This window comes from Mustela nivalis (genome assembly GCF_964662115.1).
Source record: "Mustela nivalis genome assembly, chromosome: 11".
NCBI lineage: Eukaryota > Metazoa > Chordata > Mammalia > Carnivora > Mustelidae > Mustela > Mustela nivalis.
Window position 1 is genome coordinate 77,808,660 of NC_139030.1, and position 11,315 is coordinate 77,819,974.

The 11,315-nt window shown below is 37.5% G+C and overlaps 1 pseudogene across 1 annotated transcript; it reads left to right on the forward strand.

The window, feature by feature from the left end:
- The first annotated feature begins 9,044 nt into the window (after positions 1–9,044).
- On the forward strand, positions 9,045–10,512 carry LOC309844571 (dynactin subunit 2 pseudogene; annotated as a pseudogene). Its single transcript has one exon. The product of its transcript is annotated as a dynactin subunit 2 pseudogene (transcript).
- The last annotated feature ends 803 nt before the right edge of the window (positions 10,513–11,315 follow it).

Sequence of the window (11,315 nt, forward strand, 5' to 3'; positions counted from 1 at the left end):
CAGAACATGCAAAGCTCCTCTGTGACCATCCCTGTCCCCAGGGTTTCTTGTGCATACCTCTATTAGTGCTCTCTCTGCCCACATGAGAGCCCACACTCTCACAAAGTTTTCATCCACTTTTTCTGGGAAAGGAGGTCTCACAACCATGTTAGACACACCAGCCCCTGACCATTATGGAAAGTAGTCCCAAAGCTCCTCATGATTTTCTTAGGAATATCAACCCTCCTAGAACTCTAGCTACTGCATTACATTTCCACTGATGTTGGTTGGAATTTGGGATCACCTTATGATGGCAAATGTAGCACAAAGGAATGTGTAAATAGAAACTTTGTTCTGGTGACATGGTCCACAGAAAACTGTTGATACCCTACAGATTATTTTCAACCAAAACAATGAACAGACATTTCTGCAAAGAAGACATCCAGATGGCCAACAGACACATGAAAAAGTGCTCCACATCACTCGGCATCAGGGAAATAGAAATCAAAACCACAATGAGATACCACCTCACACCAGTCAGAATGGCTAAAATTAACAAGTCAGGAAATGACAGATGCTGGCTAGGATGAGGAAAAAGGGGAAACCTCCTACACTGTTGGTGGAAATGCAAGCCGGTGCAACCACTCTGGAAAACAGCATGGAGTTTCCTCAAAAAATTGAAAATAGAGCCACCCTATGACCCAGCATTGCACTATTGGTTATTTACCATAAAGATATAAATGTAGTGATCCAAAGGGGCACATGCACCTGAATGTTTATAGCAGCAATGTCCACAATAGCCAAACTATGGAAAGAACCTAGATGTCCATCAACAGATGAATGGATAAAGAAGATGTGGTATGTGTGTGTGTGTGTGTATATATATATATATATATATATATATATATATATATATACATACATATGTGTGTGTATATATATATATGAATACTATGCAGCCATCAAAAGAAATGAAATTTTGCCATTTGCGATGACAGGGATGGAACTAGAGGGTATTATGCTTGGTGAAATAAGTCAATCAGAGAAAGACAATTATCATATGATCTTCCCGATATGAGGAAGTTGAGAGGCAATGTAGGGGTCTGGGGGGTACGAAAAGAATAAATGAAACAAGATGGGATCAGGAGGGAGACAAACCATAAGAGACTCTTAATCTCACAAAACAAACTGAGGGTTGCCGGGGGGAGGGGGGTAGGGAGAGGGTGGTGGGGTTATGGACATTGGGGAAGGCATGTGCCATGAAGTGTGTACACGTGGCGATTCACAGACCTGTACCCATTGGGCTAGTAATACATTATATGTTAATAAAAAAATTAAAAATGAAATCCCTTGCATTTCTATATGCTAATAATAATAAAGCAGAAAAGAAATCAAGAAATTGATCACATTTAAATATGCACCAAAAATAAAATATCTAGGAGTAAACCTAACCGAGGAGGTGAAAGATCTGTACTCTGAAAACTATAAAATGCTGATGAGAAAAACTGAGGACAAAGAAATAGAAAGATGTTCCATGCATGGGAAGAATAAATATTGTTAAAATAGCTATACTATCCAAAGAAATCTATATATTGAATGCAATTCTTATCAAAATTCCATTAGCATTTTTCACAGAAGTAGAAAATAATCCTAAAATTTGTATGGAACCACAAAAGACCCCAAGTAAGAAAAATAATCTTGAAAAAGAAAAAGTAAAAGTTGGAGGCATCACGATTTTGAACTTCAAGTTATATTATAAAGCTGTAATAATCAAAACAGACTAAAAATACAGACACATAGACTAATAAAATAGAATAAAAAAAAAAACAGAAACAATTACTCTTTGACAAAGAAGGAAAGAATATCCAATGGGGAAAATCTCTTCAACAAATGGTGTTGGGAGAACTGGACAGCCACATGCAAAAGAAAGAAACTGAACCGCTTTCTTACACTATACACAAAAATGAATTCTAAATGGATTAAAGAACTAAATGTGAGATCTGAAACCATAAAAATCATTTTTTAAATTTTTTTAAAGATTTTATTTATTTATTTGACAGAGAGAGATCACAAGCAGGTAGAGAGGCAGGCAGAGAGAGATGGAGGAGAAGCAGCCTCCCTGCTGAGCAGACAGCCTGATGCAGGACTCAATTCCAGGAGCCTGAGATCATGATCTGAGCTAGAGGCAGAGGCTTAACCCACTGAGCTACCCAGGCACCCTGAAACCATAAAAATCCTTGAAGACAACACAGGTTGTAACTTCCTTGACTTTGGTCATAGCAACTTCTTTCTAGTTATGTGTCCTGAGGGAAGGGAAACAAAAGCAAAAATAAACTTTGGGACTACATCAAAATAAAAAAACTTCAGCATGGCAAAAGAAACAATCAACAAAACCAAAAGCAACCTACAAAATGAGAGAAATATTTGCCAAAGAGTTATTCAAAAAAAGCATCCAAAATATATAGAAACTTTATACAACTAAATGCCTAAAAAATAAATAATCCAACTAAAAATGGAAAGAAGATATGGACATCCAAAAAAGATGTCCAAGGGCCCCTGGGTGGCTCAGTGGGTAGATGAATGAAGTCTTAAAAAAAAAAAAATGATGTCCAGATGGCCAACTAACACATGAAAAGATGTTCATCATCACTATCAGGGAAACGTAAATCAAAACTATAATGAGACAGCAGCTCATATCTATCAAAATGACTAAATTCAACAACACAAGAAACAAGTGTTGGTGAGGATGTGGAGAAAAAGGAACACTCACATGTTGTCAGTGGGAATTCAAATTAGGGCAGCCATTGTGGAAAACAGTATGGAGTTTCCCCAATAAGTTAAAAATAGAACTATCTCTGATCCAGCAATTACACTACTGGGTATTTACCCAAAGAACACTAATTAGAAGGGATATATGCACCTTTATGCTTATAACAGCATTATTTATAATAGCCAAATTATGGAAGCAGCTGGAGTATCTATCAATTGATGAATGGCCAAAAATGTATGGTATATATACCTATAATGGAATATTACTCGGCCACAAAAAAGAATGAAGTCTTGCTGCTCACAACAATGTGGATGGATCTAGGGAGTATTATGCTAAGTGAAATAAATAAGTCAGAGAAATATAAATACTATATGATTTCATTCATATGTGGAATTTAAGAAACAAAACAAATGAGTAAAGGGAAAAATGAGAGAGAGAGAGTGAGAAAGCAATCAAGAAACAGACTCTTAATTATAGAGAACAAAATGATAGTTACCATGGGGGTAGTGGGGATGGGGAATGGGTTAAATAGGTGTTGGAGATTAAGGAGTGCACTTTTCGTGATAAGCATTGGGTTATGTATGGAATTACTGAATCACTATATTGTACACCTGAAACTAATAAAACCCTGTATGTTAAAAAAAAAACAAAAATCAGGTTATACTGATACTTAAAAAATTACTGGCTATTTACCTGAAATTCCAATTTAACTGGTGATCCTGTATCTTATCTGACAATTAGAAGATTAACTCATGTGCTCTAAGGAATGCTTTGCTCTGTAGGCCAGTACATAGAACAGGCACAACTCTCTGTGTCTGAAATGGTGTAGAAAGACATCTTTTTTGAGAACTCCAGAATATGTAAGTGACTTTCATGTTGGATGATGAGATCTATGACCATGAGTAATGCTTTTTCTTTTTCTCATACTTTCCATATGCCTTTCTATATGTGTAATTTATTTTTGATGTCTATGAAAGTACTATAGATAGCAATTTTGAAAAGTAATAAAATTATATTTTATTTTTTCCTGCAACCAGAAAAGACTTTCCAGGAGAGAAAGAAGTATAGTACCTATGTGATATATCAAAATAGCACATTTCAACTTTCGCTTTAAAAATAGGGTGATATTATGCTCAAGCCTTCCTGGGTGAATATAGATGCTCTAGAGAAGTGTTTCTCTTGCCTCTCAGAATTAAATTATTCCTAAAAAATGACTTGTCTAAAGTTAGCTGTGAGAAAAAAAATGCCATTTTTATGATTGTTATGAAAAATGACCATTGAAAAATAGGTCATCATATTTGGTTCCCACTGTGCTTTCTTGTGACCCCAAAGATCACAATTTAAGTTTTCTGTTTTTTTTTTAATGACAGTCTGAAATTATTACTTTAAATTGATTCATGGTTTATAACTGGAAGTTTAAACATATGCTGCCATTTAACTTTAAAATCATTTTCCTTGAAATTTTTCTAATGGATTATAAAGAAATGGACTATTCTTCTTTTATCTGTTTAAAAAGGTTTATATTGTTCATAATAATACAAATCTTTATATTTCATTTAAAATGTACACAAAGAAAGATTAGGGACAAGTAAATGTAAAATTAACCTGCCAAGCAATTTTCACTCTATACACCAGATTACATCTTTCCAGTTTTCTAATATTCTAGAACATTATGTCTAGGTGTATGAGATGTCTGTATCATGAATATTTATTTTATAAATTATTTCTTAGAACTCTGTTTAAATGTATCAAAATGTAAAGTTATATTCTTCACCAGCAACCACACTCATTTCCTTTTTTTTTCCAACAGAAATAGTGTGCAACCCAAATTGTAAAATGTTCAAATTCAGTGGGATAAATTGTCAATCTGCCTTCTCAACTTTGACCTTCATCATCCATATTCATGTTGATTCTCATGAATAATATCTACATAAAAATCACCAAACATTTCTAGCTTCCTATTTTCTTGTGAATCACCAAGCAATCCTGCTCCCAACAGACCAACCTGGGCAACCAAGTTTGAAGAATAAATGATAGAGCATGATGACAAAATGGATCAACCCTTAAATATGTAAAAATTTGCAGCTGCTGAATCTTTTCCAGCCATGACTCCATTACATACTCATAACAACCCTACAAAACAAATAGTCAGTAATCATCATTCCATATAATACACGAAGACATAGGCTCAGAGCCGTTAATGATTTGTGCCTGAGGTTATAATGTTGGTGAGAGGTGGGTGGAGTGAGGACCAGCACTAATTAAGTTTTTAACATCAGCCATGGTCTTCCTGGTATTTGCAGGAGAAAAAATTCTCAAGCTGTAAGGAAAAATATAGAAACAATTTTGAGGCTAGGAAGAAACCTGCCGCGATCCATCTGGATATAAAGCATGAAGAGAAAATGCTCTGCTATGTAACCCTTGACAGAGAGAGCCATGATATTTTAGGTGGGGCCTCACGGTTAACCTAAATCTAAGAATTTCCACTTTAAATAACAACAGGCACTGATAACAAAGGCCAGAGCCACCAACACAAAGATGCATTTGCAGGGACCCAGTATGAGATGTGTTCTTCCACCACTGGCCCCTCCAGATTCCCCCATCTGAAGCTGCTCTCCGTCTCCTCAGAATCTCATAGCACACAGCATTCCACTAAAGCACCTATATGCTCCACTTTCTGAGTGACTGCATCTCTGAATCATGTCTTGCCCTTTTGAAATAAAACATATTTAATATATCACCTAAATCAGATTCTCGGAAAGTAGAAACAAGACTTTAGTATTTTTTTAAAAGGTTGTCAGTTGACTCTGATACATACTTGGGTTGTTTTAAGGCTATGCTTGTATGTATAAACTGCTATTTACTTTCAAACCATGTTTATTGAGCACCTACTACACGTGAAATATAAAAAAGAGGATCTAATAAGGAACAAGCTACTAATTCTAAATTAATATGTATTTAAAAAAATTTTGGTGGCAACAATTGCCTTTTTCAATTGCTTTGCTTTATATATATAATATATATTTATATATATTTGTGTATAATATATATTATGTATATATATTCACACACACTTCTTGTACTTATATATGTGATAGATGGATAAATGATAGAAGATGATAGATAGTTGATAGATTCTTAACTCAGTCACAAAGTTAGCAGCTCAAGCCTAAAACCTCTTTTATTGGGGTTAAATCCTGTAACTGACTTTAACTACACATATATTCTCTTTTGGGGGGTAATTCTCCAGGACCACGTGATGGTCTCTTTGCTCCCAGACCCACCACATGTCATCTTGCCTGTGCTGGACCTTCATATCTTTCTCTGCCTTAACTTAACCCTTTTTTTCAGTAAGCATTCTTCTAGTAGCTTCTGAGAAATGTAGATACATTTGAATTCTTCACTCTTCCTTCATATTTGATTGATAATTTAGATTGGTATAGAAGTCTAAGTTAGAAATAGTTTCTTCTATTTTGAAGACATTGCTTCCTCACCATTTTGCTCATGTTGTGGCTATTTAGAAGTCTGATGTCATTGGATATCCAATTTTGTGAAATTTACCAGTTCCTTTTTTTTTTTTTTCATCCTTTCTGGAATTTGGATATTGTTGGTACCAGGTGTTGTTGGGCATTCATTGTACTAAGCATTTGGTAGAAAATGAATCATTTCGGATGCTTAAATAAAAAAGATTAATGTTCAGATTCTCCTCCTGAAAGATTGTAATTTCATTGTCTGAGTGAGGCCTGGGCACCATTTTCCAAAATTTTCTTGATTAAATTCCACTCTACACCCAGAGTTGAGAAGCACTGGTCTAGATCAGTGTTTTTCAAACTTCAGTATGCATACAAATGCCCAGGATCTGACTGAAATGCAGGTTTTGACTCAGAAGATCTGGGGAGGGACCTGGGAATGGGCATCTCTAACAAATGTCCCAGTGGTACCAATCGGGGTCCACACATAGAGGGGCTTTATTCCCTGAGAGTTTGTAAGGAAAGATGTACCCTGGGCTCCCAAACTACATGAATCAGTATCTGTTCTTCATTCTGATCTCTTGAAGATTTTTATGCACTTCAAATTTTGAGAAGCTGTTCTAGAGAAAATACCTTGAAGATAAAGAAGAAATGATTCAGACTGGACTGACTCCTAATATGCTAATGCAATTTAATTAAGCAACAACATTTAAACATTATTGGGTCTGACTTTTAAAAAATCCAACAGTTGGGGAGGCAGTGTATGCATGGAGGTGGAGGGGATATGGGAAATCTCCTCCCTTCTACCCAATTTTTCTATAAATTTAAAACTGTCTTAAAAAATAAAGTAAAAAAAAATGCAATTAAGTGCATGGATGGGGGGGGTGGTTACAAGCAACACTACTTAGTTTCTGGATCATGTTTTTTTCTGAGAGACACTCATAAGGACCATGAATACATTCTCCAGGGGGGGAAAAAAAAAAAAAAAAAAGCAGGCAAAATTCTGCATAAAATCAGGGATTTGAGAATCTCTTGATGACTATAGTACCTCCAGTTTAAGAATTCCTGGTTGTTAAGCTTTTATGTATTATTTCACTCAACAAACATTGATTGAGGAGCTATGATGTAATAGGAGCACTGTTGCAGAATATCTGTGCACAAATAAATAATTCTGTCCTCATGGAACATGCAGTCTTACAGCAAACAGTAGGGTCTTTCTGGGCATATTCATTATGAAATTACATGTCTTTGAAAAGCCATATTGAAAGAGGCAGAAAACATTATCTGGAGAAAGAACTACAATAAAGTGTTAGTTAATTAGAACCAAATTTCATTCACAGAAATATGTATCTCAGAAGGAAACATTCTCATAATTACTCATTTATAGGAAATTTCATCCTATCACAAATTGACTAAACATCAAAATTCAATCAATAGCAGTTCAGATCTTTTCCAAAACATCTATTAAAAATGTAACTTAAGGGCGCCTGGGTGGCTCAGTGGGTTAAGCCGCTGCCTTCAGCTCGGGTTATGATCTCAGGGTCCTGGGATCGAGTTCCCCATCGGGCTCTCTTCTCAGCAGGGAGCCTGCATCCCTCTCTCTCTCTGCCTGCCCCTCTGCCTACTTGTGATCTCTGTCTGTCAAATAAATAAATAAAATCTTTTTAAAAAAATGTAACTTAAAAAGAGATCACATCATTGGGCGAATGTATTAAGAACAGCTAAGAAACTCAGCTGTAAAAGGACATTTTATCTGAAACTGGTAAATCCTTTATAGAACCTAAATTATATTTATCAAACATGATTACTGAGACACAAAATTACATTAAATGAATCAAAGGTCTTAAGATATACATGACTATAGACTTTGATTTTATCTAATTTCCAATGATTCAAAATAATAATTATTTTCTACTTTTGAACAAAATTTTGATGAAGATTCTTGTGTTTCCATCTTAACAGATATTGGAGGGAAAAAAGTATATTTACTCACTTATGGTTCATTATTGGCAGACCTACTTTCTCTCTCCAACAGCTATTTTTATAAATACCACTTTTTGACATCAGATAGGAGAAAGACAAAAAAGGGAAGAGGGAGAAAGGAAAAAGACAAAGGGAGCAAAGGGGAAAGTAAATGAGTAAAATGAAGACAAAACAATGAGTGAAAAAGAAAATGAGAGGGTACGGGTTAAGAGAAAGAAATGTGAAAAGTGAGCAGATGTCCACAGTCATCCCCAAGATTTATTCAGTGATTTTACTCATTATATGTCTTATTAAATCTATTGCCTGAGGGGAACCTGGGTGGCTTATTCACATTTTCTTAACCTACAACCCAACATTCCATAAGATAAAAATGACATTTGTTTGATCTGTTTTGGCTATTCTTGGAGAGCTGATTATTTCAGTGTGGTCCAGAAATTGGATTCAGAAGTCATAGTGGGCTCACCCTGAACGAGGTCCTGGAATGGATTTTTTTTTTTTTCTAACCCAGAGAGATAATGAATTAATGTGCAAAATAACTGGTTGCTGTATTTTTCCCCAATAACATTCTGAAAAAATCATTTTAAATGTGAAAAGTAAATAAGACTAATTTGGGAGGCTAAGCATGCCAGTATGTCTCAGAATATTCTTAGAGGAGCAATGAGGAGGAAGACATACCCTTTCAGATATCAAAATACATCTAAAAGACACATCAAATAAGATTGTAGAGATGAATAAAACCATATAGAAAGTCTTAAAATCCATTTAAAATTTTATGTAAATTTTATATATGTTAACTAAAAAAATGGTATTGATATTAAAAATAAATGTGGAAGCCTGGGACCAGGATCCAGCCTCTCCCCTACCTAGACACCATCCCTGGCTCCACCAAGGCCCTTATCCCCCAACCCCACCTCACTACCACCATGGTGGACCCTAAAGACACCGACCTTCCCGGCATTGCCAGGAACGAGCCAGATGTTTATGAAACCAGTGACCTGCCTGAGAATGATCAAGTCGAGTTTGATGCGGAGCTGGAGGAGCTGAGGAGCACAAGTGTGGAGCATATCGGTGTCAATCCCAATGCCGCCTATGACAAATTCAAAGACAAGAGAGTGGGGACAAAGGGACTGGATTTCTCAGATCATACTGGAAAAAAACAAGAGAACAGGATATGAATCTGGAGAATATGAGAATATGTCTGGGGCGGGCTTGGGAGTGAAGGAGAAACCTCAGCAAAAGTACCAGCAACTATTGCATGAGGTCCAAGAGCTGACAACTGAAGTTAAGAAAATCAAACAACGCTGAAGGAGTCCACCACTGAAGAGAAACTGAACCCAGTGAGGTTGGCAAAACTGCTGGCCACCCTGAGGCAGCAGCTGTTGCTTCCCACCTGGAGAAGCTGCTGGGACCAGATGCAGCAGCCATCGACCTTACTGACCCTGATGGAGCTCTGGCTAAGTGCTTGTGCTGCAGCTGGAAACCATCAAAAACAGCAAAGGAACCAGTTCAAGGGGAAAGACCACAGCGGGACTCCTGTAGATAGTAGCCTCGTCACTTACGGACTACATTCTCAACCTGAACAGGACAAGTTGTTTCAAGCTGCTGAAGTTACAGAACTTGAGAAGTGCCTGACAGAGCTGGAAGCAACTGTACACTGTGATCAGGATGCTCAGAATCCCCTTTAAGCAGGTGTTCAGGGAGCCTGTCTCATGGAGACTGTAGAACTATTGCAAGTAAAGGTGAACGCCCTGGACCTCGCAGTTTTGGACCAAGTGGAGGCTCGGCTGCAGAGTGTCCTGGGAAAGAAGAATGAAATTGCCAAGCATAAAGCTTCTGATTAAGATGCAGATGCACAAAGCAAGGTGCACCAGCTATTTGGCACTGTACAGGGATGGAGCCCCATTTCCTACCCCCTTCCTGGGCTGGTGCAGAGACTTTTCACCACCAAGCAGCTGCATGAGCAAGCCATGCAGTTTGGTAACCTCCTGACTCACTTGGATACCACAAACCAGATGATTGCTAGCTCTCTCAAGGACAACACCACCCTCCTGACCCAGGTGCAGACAACTGTGCATGAGAACCTGTCCACGGTTGAGGGGAATTTTGCCAACATTGACAAACAGATGAAGAAACTGGGAAAGTGAGCACCTTTAGGAGATGGAGAACGAGGGCAATCCCTACGCCTCTGAACTCTATTAACGGCTTACATAGGGTTTCCCCTTAATTATAACTCTTGCATCCCCATACCATTTGACATTAGGGGCAAGGGGGTTCTTCTTGCATGTGGAGTTTATACCCCTCCTCTAAGGAATAGAGTGGTACCTGGGGGACATTAGATGGTGGTCTCCCCTCAGGCCCCAGGGATGTGGGCCCTGCCACATGCCAGCTCCTGTCCAGTACTGCTTTGCCTGGGACAGGGCAGGATTGGGTCCTGTCCTCCAGCGCAGCTCCCATGGCTGGCTACAATTTTGTACAGCTCTTTCTGACCATTAAATGCTGTTGTACTCTGAAAATAAATAAGTAAATAAAAATAATAATAAAATAATAAAATAAAATAAAAGTAAAAGGATAATTTGTTGGGGCACCTGGGTGGGTCAGTTGGTTGTGTCTCCCTTTGGCTCAGGTCATGATCTCGGGGTCCTGGGATTGAGCCCCATGTTGGGCCCCCTACTCAACAGGGAATCAGCTTCTCCCTTTGCCTCTGCCTTTCCATCCTGCTCTCTGAGGCTTAAGAGTCAGACAAAAGCTGAGCTCTCAAAAGGAATTATGGAAGCCTGAAGACAATGGAATATCTGTCATAGTGATAATAGGTGTCATAACTAGGAAGACACATGAAGGAAGCTTCTAGGTTGCTGGCAATGTTCTTTACCCTAGCTCAGGTGGTGTACGCATGAATATGTGCATTTTGTAAAAAATTCCTCTGGCTGCACATTTGTGAGTTGCATATTTTTCTAAGTATTGTTTCAATAAAAAACTTTATCAAAAATCTCAGAAAAAATATGTAAATCAGTATTTAGAGACATGGAACGATGCCCACACCAGCTTTTCAAGTTCTACTTAGAAATAATGTGTAACCTATAACCCTACTTATAATTCTTAAAATTACATACATT